This window comes from Alligator sinensis, unplaced genomic scaffold, assembly GCF_000455745.1.
Source record: "Alligator sinensis unplaced genomic scaffold, ASM45574v1 scaffold1404_1, whole genome shotgun sequence".
Lineage (NCBI taxonomy): Eukaryota > Metazoa > Chordata > Crocodylia > Alligatoridae > Alligator > Alligator sinensis.
This window is the reverse complement of record NW_005843008.1, coordinates 192840-212920: the sequence shown is the minus strand read 5'-3', so window position 1 is coordinate 212920 and position 20081 is coordinate 192840. Positions and strand designations below refer to the sequence as shown.

The window sequence follows — 20081 nt, the reverse complement described above, 5'->3', positions numbered from 1 at the left end:
ATCCCAACAAGAAGCAGGACAATAGACAAGGAGTCTAACCCCAAAGTGGAACACAAGTGGTACGAGTGACTTAGGATGTTGGGTTTGCAGAAGGGAAGCCTTTCAGAAGCAGAGGCAATAGTGCCATGAATACAAACACCCCCTACCATGAGCACCAACCCCATGGTGATGAATCATGGGTGGGTCAGCATGGCAGAGTACTGTAGGAGATTGTAGATGGCCCCAAACTGATCAAAGACCATGGCCAAAAGCACCGAGTCCATGACAGTGGAAGAGTGGATGAAGAACATCTTGGTGCGATGGGCATCGATCACAAATCTGCGTTAAATCAAAGAGCGGCACACACAATACTTTTGGGAGCATGGACAGAGAGACACCTCACCTCGGAGATGGCCAGCATGAAGAGGATGCAGTATGTGGAGGCCGCACTCTCTCTTGACCACCATGAGGACAGTGGTTACCAATGATGGCCAGAATATATAGGAAGCAGAACAGGATGGAAACCCAGGTATGCCAAGCTTCCAGCCCTGGGATGCCTGTGAGAAAGATCGTGGAAGGACCAAAGAAGCCATTATTGACTGCTCCCATGATTTGACATGTACATGTGAAGCTGACCGAGCCGAACATGTCTCAAAAATATAAAACAGAAACAACATAAATAGATCAACCACCTGTCATGAATCAAGCATGTGTGAAATACCGTGGAAACATCGTGCATAATTGCATCGAGACAGCACTCTCAAAATTAGCCTGGTTCCTCAGACTTCAAGTGTCTAGACAGCTTCAAACAGAATTAAAATCGCAACTCTAAAACACCCTGACCACTTTTCATGTAGATTCAGGTTTGGGACAGTTGTCATTAGGTCCCCCGTGACAAGCCAAAACCTACCTCCCTGTATGGCCAGGCTGAGGACTGACCAGCAGACTAGCATCCAGAGACAGAATACCTTAATGTGACTGGTCCAAAACAAGCAGAGTTGTTTCCTGTGGGTCAGGAAGGAAGTTCACAGAGCTGCAGATGACCAATTTCACGGGGTTTGGATGCGGTAAGTGATACAAGTTTGCTTGAACCTGGGCTCTGGAATGCAAGAAGGAAAAAGATGAAGATCAGGCAGCAACTGGCAGTTTATAGAGGAAAATGATATCCGGTGAATTTTGTAGAGCTTAGGTTTTTACATGGCATGTTGTGCACAGGTCTTCTGTTTATACAAAGGAGAGAACAAATATTTGCATTACTCGTTCATGTGCAGCATAGCGTTGTGCCTGCTGCCAGCCTTAGGAAATCATTATCTGCCTGGAGCTTGTTCCCTCTATTTAAAAAAAAGGTGTGATGGGAGGGGTGCCATTTCTCATTTACATTGTCCCTTGATCCTGGCTGGTTTGGAGCATGAAAATAAACTGGATCTGAATTTATCATTGCAGATGATATATTAAGATGATTAAGATGTTAAACCTGCAGAGATCCAATAGTTAACTAACTCATAAACCTGTCCCCGCCAGGCCACCCACCTAAAAGCTCCAGAACTAGTCAGGAGGACATGTGCTGCTTCACGCTGACAGTGAGAAATGTCCATGTGTGCTCTGCTGGAGTGCCTCAGTGCCAGGTTCCCTGGGTAAGGTATTCATAATGCAGCTCTGTGACCTCCATTGGGAGCCCAGAGTCACTGGGGACTTCCCAATGACACCACTTCTGCAAGCAAAGAAGAACATGTTGTTCTGGTCTTATTTATTTCACTGCATATCAATGCAGGTTGCTCAGATTAGAACCTGATTGCATCCGAACAAGCTTTGTGCTTCATTGCAATGCCGGACTCACACTCGCTGGACTCAGCAGCCTCTCTCCATAGCGGGGAAGTGGTTATCATGGAGTGTGCAGTTATCAGCTCCCCTATGAGGTCCATTGCAAGAAAGTATGCATCTAGGAGTAAAATGGCATCAAGTTCTCAGGCCCAGTTTTGTTTCGTATGTCTATGAATGATCTTCACACAAAAAAGTAGGTTTGAGCTATTGGTGGTCGTGGGGAGAGGGATTTAATGGTGGGGGTCTAATACAGACCCCCCCCAAACAAGGGAAGGAGCTGGACTGGGAGTTTTTGGGCCAGCTTGCAGAGGCACTTAAGGCAAAGGATGTAGTTGTCATGGGTGATCTAAATTACCCGGACATCTGCTGGGAGGAGCAGTCAGCCAGGTCGGACCATTCCAGGAGGTTCCTGGCCGAGATACAGGACCTCCACTTAACCCAGGAGGTGCACAGTCCCACCAGAAGTGCCCTGTTGGACCTGGTCCTGGCCACAGGTGATGATCTGGTCAGGGGGCTCCAGGTCCTTGACCACCTGGGTGATAGCGATCATCGCTTGCTGGAATTTATCATCCAGCGCAGAGTAACAAGGGCCTGCAGCAAGGCGGTAGCCCTAGACTTCAAGAGGGCCAAGTTCAATGAGTTGAGGAGATTGAGTTGGGAGAGCCACTGCAGTTCGAGGGCAGGGGAACTCAGTGCCCAAGATGAGTGGTCGTTCCTTAAGGAGACGATATTCAGGGCCCAAGGGGTGACAATCCCAAGAAGAAGCACAAAAGACTCCCTGGCTCCCCAAGGACGTCCGGGAATGCCTGGTTGCCAAAAAGGTGGCGTACCCCCCGGGGGGGGGGCAGCTATCTCCAAAGAGGAGTATAGCTCCACTGCTCAGGCCTGTAGGGGGGCTGTTAGGAAAGCTAAGGTGGACATAGAGCTAGGACTAGCGTCCGAGATCAAACATAATAAAAAGTCCTTTTTCAAATATATAGGAAGGATGAAGGTGACACCGGGAAATGTGGGGCCCCTGCCCAGCGCATCTTGCAATCTGGTGGTCGCGCCAGAGGAGAAGGCAGACCTCTTTAACAAATTCTTCACCTCCGTGCAGGGACCGGGACTCCCCCACCGTGATTCAAGACCGACTCGAGGGGAACGCCTCAAGACCTAAGGTTGAGGAGGACCGGGTTAGAGAGCTTCTGGAGGGGCTGGACATGTTCAAATCAGCAGGTCCAGATGCTCTCCACCCCAAGGTGTTGAGGGAGCTAGCAGGGGTTATTGCAGGGCCCTTGGCATGGCTTTGTGCGCACTCGTGGTACCTAAGCCAGGTTCCAGATGATTGGAAGATAGCCAATGTGGTCCCCATCTTTGAAAAGGGGAGGAGGGAGGACCCGGGCAACTATAGGCCCGTCCGTTTTACCTCAATCCTGGGGAAACTCTTTAAGAAGATTATCAAGGAGCACATCTGTGATGGGCCAGCATCGGGGATGATGCTCAAGGGCAACCAGCACGGTTTCATTAGGGGCAGGTTTCATAGACATTAGGGCTAGAAGGGACCTCAGAAGATCATCAAGTCCAGCCCCCCGCCCAAAGGGCAGGAAGTCTGCTGGGGTCATAGGATCCCAGCAAGAGAAGCATCCAGTTTGTTCTTGAAGGTGTTCAATGAAGGCGCTTGAACCACCTCCGGTGGCAGGCTGTTCCAGACCTTGGCGGCTCGGACAGTAAAGAAATTCTTCCTGATGTCCAGCCTGAAATGGTCTTGTAGTTTATGACCATTCAACCTAGTCGTCATCCCTTGGGGCGCTCTGGTGAACAAATGTTCCCCCAGATACTGGTGGTCACCCCTGATAAACTTATAGGTGGCCATCAGATCACCCCTGAGCCTGCGCTTCTCCAGGCTAAACATCCCCAGGGCTCTCAGCCTGTCAGGGAAGCAGACCCTATGATGACCTCTGATCATGCACGTGGCTCTTCTCTGGACTCTCTCAAGCTTCTCCATGCCTCTCCCAGACTGAATTCACCCAATTCTTTCTGGATGCCCTAGTCTGTCTCTGTAGTGTCTGTGCCTCTCATTTAATGTCATGAGCTATTTCATTAGTACAAAACTACTTTCTGCCAATGCTGTTCATGAACTTATTCATGAACTTATTCAATGAAATTGAACCCATGCCATTTGGTTAGTACCTTCTTTCCAGGTCAGGTGGGAAGGCTAAGGTGCCAATCCTGGGTTTCTTCACTGGTTCCAGGAATGAATGTATGTATTTATGAAGTCTGGCACTGGCAACACCCTAACCCTGCAAATAGGACTTCCTTTTTGTTCTAAGATGGGTTCTCTGGAATAAGGCACAACTGTCTTTTCAGACAAGAAAAATCAATTCTTTATTGGAAAGCCAAGCCCAAGAGCTCAACAAGGAAGCATGAGGACAGAGACATTCCTCATAAAAAAAGAGCAGAGCATGTACTTGCACCACATAGGGAAGAAAAGTGGAGGAAACTTCTGGGACACAGCATTCAGCTCCTCCAAGTATCCCAGTGGGGCACTTCATTTTTACAACACAATTTGCTATTTATGTGGTAATTGCTTGAACATGTCTTTAAGGGGTCATTTGCTTTATCAGGAAATTACGTGGATCGAAAAACAGGGTCTGCAAAGATCACTGAAACTTTTTTTTGGAAACTTATGACTTGGTGTTGTGTTTGGTGTTCCAGGCGTAACTCATGCAACTTTTCATAACTAGCAACCGCTTGTGTCATTGTTTGAGTTGTTTATAAAATTTTGGGATTAGTTGACCTGCAACAAAATTTACACTATACCTATACCAGACAGGACAGGCTTGGCAATCTGGCGATTGCAGCAAAGGAAAAAGCTGATCTCTTGAACAAGTTCTTTGACTCCATATTTCTTAGAACGAACCAAAACAACTTGCCCGCTAGGATTACAGACAGGCTTAGGGGACATTTTTGACCTGGAGGGATATGGGCAGTGGAGTTCCCCGGGGCCCAGTGCTATTCAACATTTTTATCAGCAACTTGGAGGTGGGTGTGGAAAGCACACTATCCAAATTCACAGATGACACTAAGATGTGGGGAGAAGTGGGCACGCTGGAGGAGAGGGACAGAATCCAACCAGATCTAGACAGGTTACAGAGGTGGGTGGATGAGAATAGGATGTAATTCAATGTGGACAAGTGCAAGGTGCTGCATCTAGGGAGAAGGAACCTGAAGCATATCTATAGGCTGGAGAACGCCCTTCTCAACAGAGGCTGAAAGGGATCTTAGAGTTATTGTTGACTCCAGGATGGACGTGAGCCGCCAATGTGAGGAAGCGGTCAGTAAGGTTAACCGCATCTTGTTGTGCATCTACAGATGCATCACAAGCAGGTCTAGGGAGGTGATCCTTCCCTTCTATGCGGCACTGGTCAGGCCACAGTTGGAGTACTGCGTCCAGTTCTGGGCGCCGCACTTCAGGAGGGATGTGACTAACCTTGAGAGGGTCCAGGAGGAGGGCCACTCGCATGGTTGCAGGGCAGTAAACCAGGCCCTACAAAAGGTAGACTAGACTAAAGGGCCTGAATGTATTCAGCCTCCATAAGTGAAGGCTGAGAGGGGATCTGGTGGAGGTCTATAAGCCTCATGGGGGGGCACCAGCAGAAAACAGGTGAGGCTCTGTTCCCCTGGGCACCACCTGGGATAACAAGAAATACCAGCCACAAACTGTTGACAGTAGGTTCAGGCTTGATATCAGGAGGCATTACTTTATGGTTAGGGCTGCCAGGTTCTGAAATAGGCTCCAAAAGAGAAGCAGTGCTCTCCCCTACCTTGGGGGTCTTCAAGAGGAGTTTGGATAGAGATCTGGCTAGAGTATTATGATCCCAGCACTCATTCCTGCCCAGGGCAGGAAGTCAGACTTGATGATCTGTTCAGGCCCCTTCCGACCCTAGAAGGTATGAAACTGAGATGAGGCTGAGAGGCATGGGACTCTTCAGGCTGGAGACGTGCAGGCTCAGGGGAGACTTGGTGGCAGCTTAAGTATATCAGGGGGGTGCATCAGGAACTGGGAGAACATCTGTTCACCAGGACACCACAAGGGATAACAAGGTTTAATGATCACAAACTGCAAGAAGACCATTTTAGACTGCACGTAAGAAAATGCCTTTTTACTCCAAGTCTCCAGAATCTGGAATAGACTCCCCCCAGAAGGGGTACAAGCACCTACCCTGGATGCACTCAAGAACCACCTGGATGCTCACCTCGCTGGGGTCATTTAAGCCCAGCTGATTTTCCTGCCCTTTGGGCAGGGGGCCAGACCCAATGATCTCACAAGGTCCCTTCTAGCCCTGACATCTATGATTTCTAAGGATTGCTATCCAAAGAGATGGGATCCATGTGAGAAGGACTGGAAAAAGCATCTTTGTGCATTTCCTAGGTAACAGCAGCTAACCTATAACTGGTGCAGACCAGGGGAATCCTACTAGTTAATTAAAACAACCCATGGTGTGGAGTGCCAACCGAGTGTTGATTATTGTGGGATTGCTGCCTGGGCCCCGAGTCAGCTCAGCCCAGAAGGGTATAAAAAGAGACTCCCAGGCAGCCAGTGAATAGAGACTGCCAAGAGGAACAGTTTCCAGGCAGTTCATAGGCCAGTTCATGGCCAGGAGTGCAAGCCCTCTGTAAGGGCAAAGGTATGCTGGTGTTTGTGCCAGGCAGGTGCACAGAAGGAGCCAGGTTGGAGACTTCACCAGCGGAGAAAGGAGGACACTTTGCTCTACAATAATGGTGAGTACGCAGTGGACTGCCGGGGCCCTGGCGGCGCTGCCCACCCAGGGCCGCCTCTGCAGCCTCCACCTAGATGGAGCCTGTGGGGGGTACTTTTGTTCTCTGCAGGGTCAGGAACCTAGAGAAGGCATCCAGGAATGACCCATCACAGAAGTATGGTAGACTGCCACCTCCAGAGCCAAGGCTACTCATACTACCTCAGTGTCAGCTCCCCAGGTACAGCTGGGGAACAGGTATGAGGCCCTGGCAGCCATGGAGAAAGTAGGAGAGGATGGCTCCAAGGGAACCAATTCCACTCCAAGCATGGTACAGGCTGAGAGCTACTGCAACACCAAGAGGAAGAGATGCCGGGTCCTCGTTATTGTGATTCCATCCCGAAAACAATGGAGGGGCCCACCCGTCACTGACCCCATGGCATGTGAAGTTTGTTGCCTGCCTAGAGCTCAGGTTCAGGATGTCATGGAGATGATCCTGCCCCTCATCTGACCCTCTGATCAATACCCCATGGTCCTCATCCATGTGGGAATGAATGATGTGGCCGGGGCAATCTGGACCACATCATGAGACAAGGCTCTAGGGGCAAAGCTGAAGGAGAATGGGGTACAGGTGGGTTTTTCTTCTAATCCTTCCAGTGAGCAGGTGTGGACAGCACCATGAGATATGCATCAATGAGGTCAACCAGCAGCTTCACAACTAATGGTTACCAGGCAGGCCTTGGGTTCTTGGACCATGACCCACATTTCCACAGAGGACATGCTTGGGCAGGATGGGCTTCATCTCTCCCCAAAAGAGAAGTGTGCTTTTATTTCCAGGCTGGCTGATTTTGTACAGCAAGCTTTAAACTAGGTTCACTGCAAATGGGATGCAGAGGAACATGAGGACACTTCATTGCTCAGGACTGCAGGGAGGCTGTTAGGAAAGCCAAGGCAGAGATGGAGCTAGGACTAGTGACCAGAATTAAGGATAATAAAAAAAGTCCTTTCAAATACATAGGAAGTAAGGCGGCACCGGGTAATGCGGGGCCTCTACAGGATAGGCTTCTCTCGATTGTGGCAAATGAAAAAGCTGACCTCTTTAATGAATTATTTGCCTCCACATCCCTGAACAGGGACCAGGACATCTACCCCACTAGAATTGTGGATGGACCCAGGGGAGGCACTGCCATGCCTAGGGTCCAAGACCACCTAGTTAGGGAACTAGGAGGGGCTGGGCATGTTTAAGTCAGCAGATCCAGATGCTCTTCACCCAAGGGGAGCAGAGGGGGGACAAAGCCAAGCTCTTCAATGAGTTCTTTGCATCTGTATTCCTAGACAGAACAAGACAAATCTCCCAGTTGGATTATAGACAGACACATGAGGAACACCAGCCCAACTGTTAGCACAGACTTAATGAAGGGGCACTTGGAGGGGCTGGATGTGTTCAGATCAGCAGGCCTGGATAAACTTTGGCCTATTCCTTCAGCACCCTTGGATTGCCAATGTGGTCCCTATTTTCAAGTGGGGGAAGGAGGAACCAGGAAGCTACAGGCCACTTCATCTCACCTGGGTCCCGGCTCCGGAGTCAATAGGATCCCGGCTCTGGAGCAAGGTGTGCGGGTGTAAGCCCACTGCACCCCCAGGAGCTCAGGGACCCCAGAACCCCCAATGAGCCCCAGCCTGCCTGTAGGTAAGCAGGGGCCTGTGGTGGGAGGGACCTAGACAGTTGGGAACAGGTTGAGTGGGCTGAGGAGGGTCATGCCCCCCCTGGCTCCTACTTCACCCAGCCCCCTAGGGAGCTGCACAACTGGAGCCTCGCAAACAGGCATGCTCCTGGGCCCGGTGCGCAAAGTGTTCATCATGGGAGACTCCATCTTGAGGGGGATGGAGGGGGTAATTTGCTGCCCGACCCCTTAGCCCAGGAAGTCTGTTGCTTCCCGGGAGCCCAAATCCGAGACATTGTGGAGAAGATCCCTGAACTCCTCTGGCCCACTGACCACTATCCCATGCTCCTTATCCATGTGGGCACAAAATGACACTGCTCAAAGCATTCCCAGCTGGGTCATGAAGCACTACAGGGATTTGGGAGTGGGGCTTAAGGGGTTGGGGGCACAGGTGGTGTTCTCATCGATCCTCCCAGTCTCGGGCTATGGGCTGAGGAAGATCGAGGTAGTGAGCCGAGGACTGCGGCACTCATGTCATCAGGAAGGCTTTGGCTTCCATGACCACAGTCCTCTCTTTGGAGAGGAGAGAGAGGCAGTGAGCTGTTGGGAAGGGACGGCCTCCACCTCTCTTGCTGACAAGTGCCTCTTCCCCAGCGGGGATGACTGACCTGCTCCATTGGGCTTGAAACTGAGCCCGCTGGGGGATGAGGTGGGGGGCATCTACTGACACTGCTGGCCCACTAAGCAACCCTTGCAAAGCCAGCAGGCCAAGGCCCTCTAGGGAGCCCACCCCTGCCCCGGCCCTGGAGTGAGCTGTAAGCAAGGCAGGAGCCTAAAGGGACACTTGCCTGCCTGTACACAAGTGCCAGGAGCTTGGGGAACAAACAGGAGGGCCCCATCCTCCTGCTTAAAACAATTACGATTTCATAGGGATAATGGAGACCTGATGGGACTCCACCCAGGATTGGGCCATGGGTATAGATGGCTAGGAATAATGTCCACAAACTTGTTAGAGAGCAGGTTCAGGCTGGACATCAGGAGGCATGGACTTTATCGTTAGGGCTGCCAGGCTCTGGAATGGACGCAAGGGAAGTGGTGCTCTCTCCTACCTTGGACGTCTTCAAGGAGGAGGCTGGATAGGTATTTGGCTGGAGTGTTGACCCCAGCACCCATTCCTGCCCAGGGCAGAGGGTCGGACCTGATGACCTGTTTAGGTCCCTTCCAACTCTAAGCACTATGAAAAAGTAAGGGCCTGTTTAAGGATGAGAGAGTGGAAAAGGATAAAATGCCTATTGCAAAAGAATAAGATTGACCCCCTAGTGAGGGGTCCCTAAATACTCCAAGTCTTCCCAAGCCTGGAGCCAGAGAGCATGTCTGGTGAATGTGATTTCAAGACACTCTATAGCAGGTGCCTCAAAACCTCCCTCAATTTCTGAGCCTGTGGTGTCAGAGAGCAGTGGTGGTGAAAATGAATTGAAAAGTCCTTCTAGAGGGACCCTCGAAAACCCTCCCTCCTCCTGGGTCTGTGGGATCAGACAGTTGGGATGGTGAAAGCATGATTTAGAAGTCTCTTCAGACGGTCCCTTGAATGCATCCCCTCCTGAGCCTGTGGAGGATGTCTTGCCAGATGTAGAAGTGGTATGGGTGAGAAAGCAGGGGTGGCCTATAACTAGGTTTGGAGCCCAGCCCATACAGGAGTTTTGTTTCAGGAATCTGGACCTTGTACTGTACACGTGACTTTTGAAGCCGTAAGAAGGGGGTAGAAAGAGTTGTAGACTTTGCTGTTTGTTCACAGCTGCCGATTATGCCCAGATCTATACTGAGGCAAATGGTATGAACAGCTGCTTATAGCTGGAGAGTATTAATTTAAATGATACGTCCACTGACCCATGTCTGGAGTGGATCAGTAAGTTGTTAAAGTCAGAGAGAAATACTGTTAGATACAACCTTCTGGTCGATTGTGGTAGTTGTAAGAGGTTTAAGTGGTGGTGCCCGTAGAGTGATAAGCTCCATCCCCTATTCCCAAATCATTGCCAAAAAAAGCAACAGCATTTAAATTGATCTGAACACCTTTGATATTAAGCTGTGTTTTGCTGGTAGTATGCTTGCTCTGACCACTCTTAGGAGGAGCCACAGATGCAGAACCGTTACATGGTGCAAGCCAGCTGCATGAGAAATTGGGGTGGTCAGCTCAAAAACAAACAAACAAAACACACCATTATGCTGAAGGATGCATCACCCTTTACAACATTTTTGAACAGTAACATCCATATCGTTATGCACAAGAAAACAGGGTGGTTTCCTTTAAAATATGCCTCAGTACCCAAGCAACTGTTCTCTTATGTTGCATGATGAACATTATTATTGTGTTCTGGATGTGAAAGGTTTTTGGGGCGAGAAATTGTGATCTTTGTCAGGCATTGTACAGTCATAGCCATGCGTGCAGGTTCTGGTGCCACCTCTGTCTAAGCCCAGACTGTGCAGGTAATGTGGGTGAGACAAAGGTGTCCCAATTTTAAACTGGTCTAAATCAGTCCTTTGGGTGCTTAGAGGGATGCACAGTTCTGACTTTTCTTTAAAAAAATAAATAAATAAAAGATTGACAATCTAAAAAAAAACAAAAAAACAAACAAACAAAAAACCTGTTATAAATGTAAGTCTTATGTGGACAAAAACCATGAATGCAAAGGGCGGCAATGCAAACGGTGTTATGGGCAGATCCTGGATGTAGACAAGCACCCATGCTTTATGCCATGGATTACTAAATCTGAAATAAGGGAGGGTTACTTTTTTTTCTTGTATGATTTTGAATGTAAGCAGGAGACCAGGATGCATGTACCAAATTATGTTTGTATGATGGATTTAGCTCTAGAAATCCCCTGGGAGGCTGAGACTCAAAAGGCAGAACAGACTTGGGAATTTAAGGGTGAAGAACATCTGCCCGATTATTAAGGACTTTAAAATAGATTTTAAAAAGTACCAGAGCTACACCTTTCATAGCTCACAGTACCAAAGGCTATGACTGCTACTTCATTGTTAGCCAGTTATTCATGGAGAAAATGGGCGTGAATCTCATCACCCAGGGTGGTAAACTCATGTGTACAGAAGTCACCAGGCTAGATATCCATTTCATAGATTCTTTAAAAAACTTTCTACCTATGAAACTTAAACAAGCTCCCCCAGGCCATGGGGTTTGAAGAAGGCAAAAAAGGGCATTTCCCACATTTTTTTTTAACATGAGGGGAAGAAAAAAAAAAATCTGAGTTATGTGGAGCCTCTCCCAGAAGCAGAGTACTATGAGGTTGAAAGCATGATGCCTGGTGAAAGAGCAATTTTTACAATGGTAAAATCAGGACACCCACGATAAAGACCTTTGATATACAAAAAGGAGCTGACCTATTATTGCCTCTACAGGAACAAGATGATGAAAATGACCTGGTGCATAGAGATAGTGAAAAAGGAGGGTAAACCCGAATGTGTAAATCTCTGCATAGACCCTTTTGATATAAAAATCATACTGGCTTTTGTCTGTATGGCCATGTACAGATTTATGCTTTTGAAAGACTAGACCACAGCACTACGTCCCCCAAACTACTACAGACAGATTTTTGATCCCCTCTATCCAGTGGCTCATGTACATCTCCAAAAAAGAAAATATTCAAATTCAGCATGCCTTACAGGGTGGGGAATTTGAGATGTGGGGCTATTTTTAGATGGTTATGCTATCACTGATGGGAAACCCACAGCCTTTTAATTTAATGGCTGTTTTTTCCCCACAGCTGTCACCTGCTACAACAAAAGCAAGTGGAACCTGTTGACGAGGACAATGTATGGGTTTCTGAATTAATCAGATGCAAAAGGCCAATTATCTTAAGTAAATGGGGTTTACCGTGAGGACCGTTTGGGAGCATGAGTGGAGGACTTTGTTGGAGTCGGATGGGGAGCTCACAGATTCCTTAAGCAGAACCCTGTTGCTTTCTCCTCTCATGCCTAGGGACACTTTGGGAGGAGAGCTAATGCCATCCGTATTACAAAGCTAACTTGGGTGAACAAATTCACTAGTATGATTTTACTAGTCTCTACCCCTTCGTAAAACAAAAACAAAAAGGAACACCCCATTGGACACCCTGAAATCATTCATGACAATTTTGGCCCCCTGTCGAGCTATTTTGGGTTGGCCAAGATGAAGTTGTACCCGCCATGTGGTCTTTTCCCCCCCTCTGTTAGCTGTCAGGGTGAATGAGAAAAGTATGTTCCCGCTGTGCCACACCTGCGCAGAAACAAACCCGCCGAAGTGCACCCACACTGATGAGGAAAGGGCTCTCTTGGGCACCTGGTGTACCCCAGACTTGAACAAAGGTATCACAAAAGGGGTACAAAGTAGTTAAAGTCTGTGAGGTCTGGCGTTTTTCTGGAGATGACCAACACACTTTTTGGAAAAAAGTGCATAAAACTCCACCTCCAACAGAAACAGGAAACCTCAGGGTATCCCACCTGGTGTATGGACAGAGAAAAATATGCGGCCAATTTCTTGCAAAAAGGCATATCTTCACACCCTGAGCATATTGAAGCCCAGGCTTGCAAAACATCAAATTGCAAATTATATGCAAGTTATTTATTTATTTGTGGGGTAAAATTTGGCCAGAGGACAAACCTCCCCAACACCAGTATCATGAGAGACATCTTTGGCCATCTCATTTCTCCCACCTATGACATGTCCTCCAGGGAGTATTGCAATATGACAGGGCTCGATTGTCAGGAATAAAACAGCAGTGGACAAGCGAAGCCAAGACTGTTAAGATGACACAAGAAGTAGTTTGTGAAAAAAGGGTCTTCACACAAAACTTTAAGTCTCTTCCCCACAGTTTAATATGGATGTGCTGGAATCACCCCTTTTCTGCAATTCTTGCAGGGTCTAACAACTGTGGTAAAAGTTACTTTATAAAAAACCTTCTAGGTAATGCTGATGGCTTGTTGTCTGCTATGCCCGAGAATAGCATGTGGTGCTGTAGCTGTTGGCAACCTTTGTAAATACCCTTTTAAATCAAATTTGTGGAAGGCCTGCCGGACAGTCTTAATGACCGGTTGTTTCCTCTGAATACGGTATTATGGTTGTGGTAGACGGATTTGATGGACTTGCTTGTGAGAATGGTGAAAAAAGCCTTTACCAAGTATGTACATGGCAGTAATCTTAGCATTGTGTATATAGCTCACAATGTTTCCCATTAGGGGAAAAAAAAAAAGTCGCATTATCACCCTCAACACAAAATACGTAGTTCTGTTAAAAACCCCCAAGGATAAGCTACAAGTGGTATCCCTGGCGTGGCAGATGTACCCAGGCAAGGCCCAATTCTTTCTAACTTTTGAGGATGCCACTAAAAAACCTTATAGGTATCTGGTGATAGACTTAATCACTTCTATCCCAGAGGCTTTTAGATTAAGAACCAGGCTTTTCCCTCCCAACCAGCCGGTGGTTTACACTTTGAAAAAAGCAATGGATGGAAATAAAGAGATGTAGCAACAGCCTCTTTTTTTTCTCCAAAGGCCAGGTTTAGCACAATATGATAGAGCTATACTGCATGCTGCTGTGCTTCAAAAATACCTTGTGCATGTGAAGCAAGGTGATCTGGATAGAGGAAAATTAACCTAGTTTATGCCAGAACAAGAACCCCTTAGAAATGGCAAAATCCCTAGAAACACCAACTAATCCTGACCCCACTGTTCAGAAAGTGTTGGATAAACGTGGCCACCCAACACAGGAAAAATGGTGAAGTGTTGCTCAGCAAACTGAGCCAGCACAAGCATTTCTTCTTGTGATGATCCAACATGCTCGACTTAGTCCAGAAAGCCCTCCAGACCCGCACCGCTTCATGTAAGCCTCCACCTCGATGGTTGGGACGTCTTTATGAAAGCCATGGCTGAGCTGAATGTACCATCTTCTATTATGGGCAATGCTGCAAGTCGGGATCATCTGGACCACCTGAAAACCCCTGCAACAAGCCTAGAAACACTAGCCTCACCAACCTGATTGCCAAAGAAACAAGAAGTTTGTCTTGAAAAGCAAGTGGCTTAGCATGTAAAGTTTACAGTTGTAATAAGCTATTCTGTACTGCTTCAAAATCTTGTCTGTAGTGTTTAATGTGATATGGGGTAAAAATAAAAAAATAAGTAGTACATACACATTTTTCTTCCCCCCCCCCACAAAACCAACACGGGGTTCTTTATTTAAAGTAACACGTTAGTGGAAGTCATTGCACAAGACACATCTGCACATGTTGAAACAAGTTTTGAGCAGGTCCAGTCACGTGGAAAGATTTGTATTTACCATTTACAAACTGCACTACACTGTGGTCATTTTGTACTAAATCATCAGAATACAAGTTTTAAAGTGTGTTCAAGTGATAGTCCCTTGTTATGGTGGTGCAGGAAAAAAGAAAAATGGGTATCCACAGGCAAGAGAGGTGGGGTCTTGCAATGCTTTTCAGATAAAAATGCTACCCGTAATTGTTTCATTTTACAAAGAACATAATACTTTGAGGAAACAGAGCACTGTTTGGGGGGGTGACTATTAAAAAAAATAAAATAAAATAAAATCCCCCATGGTAGGCAGCTAACTAGTCTTCACCAGGCTGGTTATGTGGGTGCGTGTTGGCCACCAGTCTCAGGGAGCTAGTGACAGGGGAACACATCTAAGCATCTCTTTGGGGTAAGGATCTATGGATAAAACCCTGGAGAGCTGTTTGCTGTCTGTCTATCTTCACTTGTAGTCAAACAGCACATTTCTCCGCTGGTTTCTCTCTCTGTATAACGTTGTCAAATCCCACATACACAATCATGTTGATGATGGTGAGCAAAAGCACCAGCAAAGCATATTTCTGCTCTCAGGTTCCCAGGTTTAAAAAGTCAGGGGATAATGGTCAGCACATTCCTGGTCAGGAGACAGGTCAAAGGCAAACAAGGTATACCCCCGGGCAAACACCTTGAGGTGGATCAATAGGGATCCATGTTTCATTTGGTTACCAGCAGTCTGTACCAGATGCATATATTCTCACACAGTTACCAATTCTCAAAGTCTGGTTGAGAAGCAGTTTTGCAGGGATTTCTTCTCCATCAAACACACAGGGCAACAGAGTTCTTCCTTTTGGGAGGGTGACCATCAGGGAATACCTGTTCATTGTAGCTTCTCACTAAATAGGTTTCCCTCAGATTTGAAAACAGCCTGAGTTGCCCACAGAGCCCATTTGGGTCTTAAACCCCAAAGGGGGACAAGCCATCCAGAGACCCACTTCCCCCCATATGGCAGCTGTTACATTTCAATAAATCAAGCCAAGTACTAGGAGCAGGCAGACAGTAGCAGCCCCCCAGAATAGGAGGTACACTTCTCCCTTTGCATAACTGAAGATCATGGCCATTATAGAGAGTCATAAATCGCATTTTCCCCTTTCAGAGAGATATATGTCAAAAGAAGTGAGGCTAGAAGGGAGCTCCAAAGATAATCTAGTCCAACCTCCTTTGGACAACATGAAGTATGCACTTGCTCCAGGTGATCTGTTCTACCCAGCTTGCTGCATGCTTGTACTGTTCAGGGCAGTCCTAAGGGATTATCTAGTATAGTCAGTGTGGCAGAAAGAATAAATGGTGAGTGAACTGAGTGATGAAGAGCCAGCTCCAGACTGGTGCTCCTTTTCAGAGCCACCATCAGCACCAAATCTCCTTGGATCAGTACTCTCACCAGTGGGCTTTGATAAGATATTAGTTTGGCTTCTAATGAAGTACTAGCAATTCATACTCCTACCAGGGAAAGACATTACATTGCTACAGGCACCCCTTTATTAGGGAGTTCCTCTCATCACACACTGCAGGTAACAGTTTTTATAAAGCATCCTAGCCAAGAAGTTCTCTTTAAAGATGCAAAGTCTTCTCTGACTAAGCAGTCTTCGAACACGAGAGCACAAGTGTGATCCAAGCCCAGCCCAGTGGTTCATCTGGAGCTCATTAATCACATGTTCTACAGTGCAATAGTCAATGCATTTGAGGGAAGACAAATGGGGTATATCTACATTCCCCTATTCACCTTGTCCACAAGTTTGTGTATAAATTTAGAGATTGCCTTCAGAGTTTTGGGTTTTTTTGGTAGGGCATAGGGGAAAAGTGCCCATCTTTCTAAGGGGCACTAATATGGCAAAATATAGCCAAGAGCTTTGGCTTTATTGGGATCAGTGAGCTGCCCTCCACAATCAAAGCTGTTCTAGGGAGACCAGAAGCTTTGCACAAAGCTATGATCAACCAAGTCTTCAAAACTAAAGTTGTGCTATAGCTTAAAAGCAAGGTGCTGATAGACTCTAACAGCAAGTACAGAAATAGTTTCACCAGAAAGTTGCAATACACAGTTGGTAGGAAAGAAGTGGGACCCTAGCTTCATTATCCGGAGATGTGGCTATAGCACAAATAATATTTACTGGTTTATTGAGAAAAAAAGCAGGCAACAGCAAAATTCATACATGCCTGTCACTTATTACATTGGTGAGGTAGGGTTTATCCTATAGGTCAGACTACTAGTTTGTGCTTCATCTTTATGGGAAAAAATTCCCCATTTTAGCCTCCAACAAAGTTCCTTCAGAAAGCTTCTCCCTCTTAAAATTCCCTTCATGTTTTTTTTAAGTGGCCCTTGCACTATATGGAAAAAAGAGTTCTCCATTTTCATTAGCTAAATCAGTATTTCAGCAGTTGTGTAGCAGTTTTCACTTTAGTAAGCGCCCCCCCAGCTGAGTACCATGCATAGACTATCTAGTATGGTCTCTAAATGTAGGTGTCTTATGGCTGAGAGCCCCATCTTTACATACTATGCAACTATCTAGGCATATTAGATATATTTATAGATTATAGAGTCCCCTAAAGAGACCTTGGGCTTTTGCTACTTGAGGCTTAGTTTTACTAGGTCTCTCACAAGCCAGGATCTAGCCACTCTTTTAAGAGGAAAAAAGAAATGAACTATAATGCTTTTCCTAAATAAACCTCTTTATATTGCTTTTTCAATACAAAGCTTCCTCTTCTTAAAGAAATTGCTCAAGATTGCTAACAATACTACAGCCCCTGATTTCTTCCATCTCTCCAATAACCATCATAGCTTACTAAAGCAGCAGTCGTAACTCCCCTTTATAACCCTGCCCAACCCAGCTGATCAGCTGACCCTGCCAGGTGTATCCTATAAAAGAGGCAGCTAACAGCCTCCCTGGGTACTAAAATATTGAGTTTAGGGGTGTATAGTGCTTGTGAGACAGAGTTTAAAAAAACCAAACAAAACAGCAAAAATTTACAAACACATCTTATGAGACAATGCTGAAAGGGCAGGGCTTTTTTTGTTTTTGGTGCTGTTTTTACTGGTTTTTATCTGTCCTGATGTTTCTAGCCTGACTTGCAATACCAACAAAGGAAGGGAGTACTCCAGAAAAAGCTGAAAGCTAAAGATGGGTAGGGAGAAGCAGTTGAGTTTATATGGCAGGGAACAGCAAGGGGAGCATAAAGAAGAGGAAGTTTCTGAGGTCTTCCCTGTTGTCACCCAGTGCTACTATTGCTGCCTTGCTCTGAGAGCTGTAGGAAGATCAAGACTAGGTTTAACTAATGAGGGTCTAGGCTTGCTGAAAGACTTGGGCAGATTAACCCCAGGATTATAAAGGCTCTAGGTCAGGATCATTCACAGCACGTTAGCAAAACTGCATGAGGGGCTGCCCTGGCTGTAGGAGTGCAGCAGACAAGAGATGCTAGCAGAGTCCCATCTGAATTGCAGTGCTAGAGCCATGCAGTGATCCCTGTGCTCAGCCTTGTTAACCCAAAGACTTCTGAAATCCTGAATTAAGTCTTAAAAACATGAGGCTGGTTTGAAAACATGCATCTTCCAAAGACTGGTCACTTAAGGGACATGCTGGGATATACCTGCCCTTCAGACTTGCTTGTTGTCAGAGTTGTATGTCAAGATGATTTCTTTATTGGGAGGGCTAGAGGCTGTGTTAGTGACAGATGGTAATCTCAAGCTAATGATAGGAGCCTAAAAGCTGGGCACTGTGGATAACCTTAGCTGCCCTATTTGCTGCATGCAGAGAACAGGGTTTGGGGTGTGTGTGACCTGCCCTGCTTTCTACCAGGCTCCTGTGAGGAGGTCCTGCTGGAGCAAGGGACTTTATAGCTATTTCCAGCAGCAGTAGCAGCTTTGCAGGGAACCATTTGAAGAAGACGGTCTCTTTTAATGTTAGCTTTTCAGTCCTTTTTGTAACATGTATTCCAGCAACCCTATGAGGGCTTCCCCTGTGCTCATCTGGGGTGACTGAGGAAGGTCACCTTCCTATCATAAGCACTGGGGGCTTCACTGGATGACTCTAGGGCGTGCAAGGGACACAATGCAAAGGAAAACATGTAGAGGAGGAAGACACAAGGAAGGAAAGTGGGGGGGATTGCACGTGTGAAAAGAAAGGAACAGGCTTCAAAAACTGATTCCACTTGATTTCCTCCCTCTGCCTGCAAAACAAGCACAGAGGAAATCCAACATAGACTACGTTGGAGGCTTCTTCTCTCCCTGTGTTGGAGTACTTGCTACTTTTCCAAGTAAAGTGGTGATTCTCTATGACGGACAACACAAGGCTTCAGCCTGGGCTAGGCACAGGGACAGGGCTGTGCCAATGCTCCTGCTAGCTCTTAAAGCCAGAGGAGCCTGGCTAGGGGTCTTGCTCCTCTGTTTGGGGTCAGGCTGATGCCACTGTTGGGGTAGGGAAGGGATTTTCCCCCATAGTTAGAGTGGCAAGGACTTGAGGAGGGTTTTGCCCCTCTCTCTAGTAGGGGCATGACCTCTGTCTGGGATCTCTTGAGTGTCTATTACCCACCTTTTACAGAAGCAGGATGCTGGCTGCAGCAGTCTCCCTGCTTTCCCTGTAGCAGGTTTGGGTGCGATTTATCATGTGTTGTCAGGGTGATGGGAGTTTTACAAAGTTTAGATCATGGATTTGACTGGGATGGTTCGGACCCAGATAATGGTATTCAGAACTGGGGTTGGACTAAATATGACCTCCAGAGGTCTTTTCCAGCCCCATTACTCTAATTTCTATGGTTGTGACTTGATTAGTCTCTTGATGTGCTTTGATTCAATGTGCTCAGGCATATATAGGTTTCATAGACACTTGGGCTGGAAGGGACCTTGGAAGATCGAGTCCAGCCCCCCCAGGGGCAAGAAGTCAGCTGGGGTCAAAGGATCCCAGCAAGATAAGCATCCAAATGTCTCTTGAAGGTGTAACCTGGGCAGTACTCCAAGACATGCCCCCTCTCCAAGTGAAGGGATCAGAGCAGGTGCACAAGTGCTGTGGGAGGTGGAGGGACCCTCCTTTGCCTATAGAGCAGAGCCAGACCACCACTGGGGACTTAACCACATACCTTTTAATGAGAAAAACAGTAGTGGGAACATAACATGTATAAACCAGGGGGTATAGGGGACACTACAACACCCCAAGGAGGCGGGATTCAATAAAGGTTAGGCATTTACACTTGTAGACCTATTCATGCAGTTTGTTCTCATCGGTGCATAGGCTTCTCGAGTCGGAGTTCGTCCACGCACGTGAGGAAGCTTCTGTTCTGAATCGGTCTTGGTCTTCTCGCTTCATGGATACTGTGTCCAGCAATCCTGGTGGCTTTGGGACATAGATGTAGATAGCTGCAATGCCTTTCAGGTGCACAAGTCTGGCTTGCAATGCAGACAGGAACGCCTTCCAGTTTTGCAGAGAGAACGGTGGTGTTAATTCTGGTCTTTGCTCAATGCCTCTTTTTTTTCTAGACCATCTGTGATGCCTCCAGGTTTTTAGTGCTTTGGTAAATTGAAAAATACATGAAAACACCAGAT

The 20081-nt window shown here is 46.9% G+C and overlaps 1 pseudogene; it reads left to right on the top strand.

Annotated features, from left to right (window-relative positions):
* Positions 1-17457: 17457 nt before the first annotated feature.
* LOC102370356 overlaps positions 17458-20081 on the top strand; it is a 5314-nt pseudogene continuing 2690 nt past the window's right edge.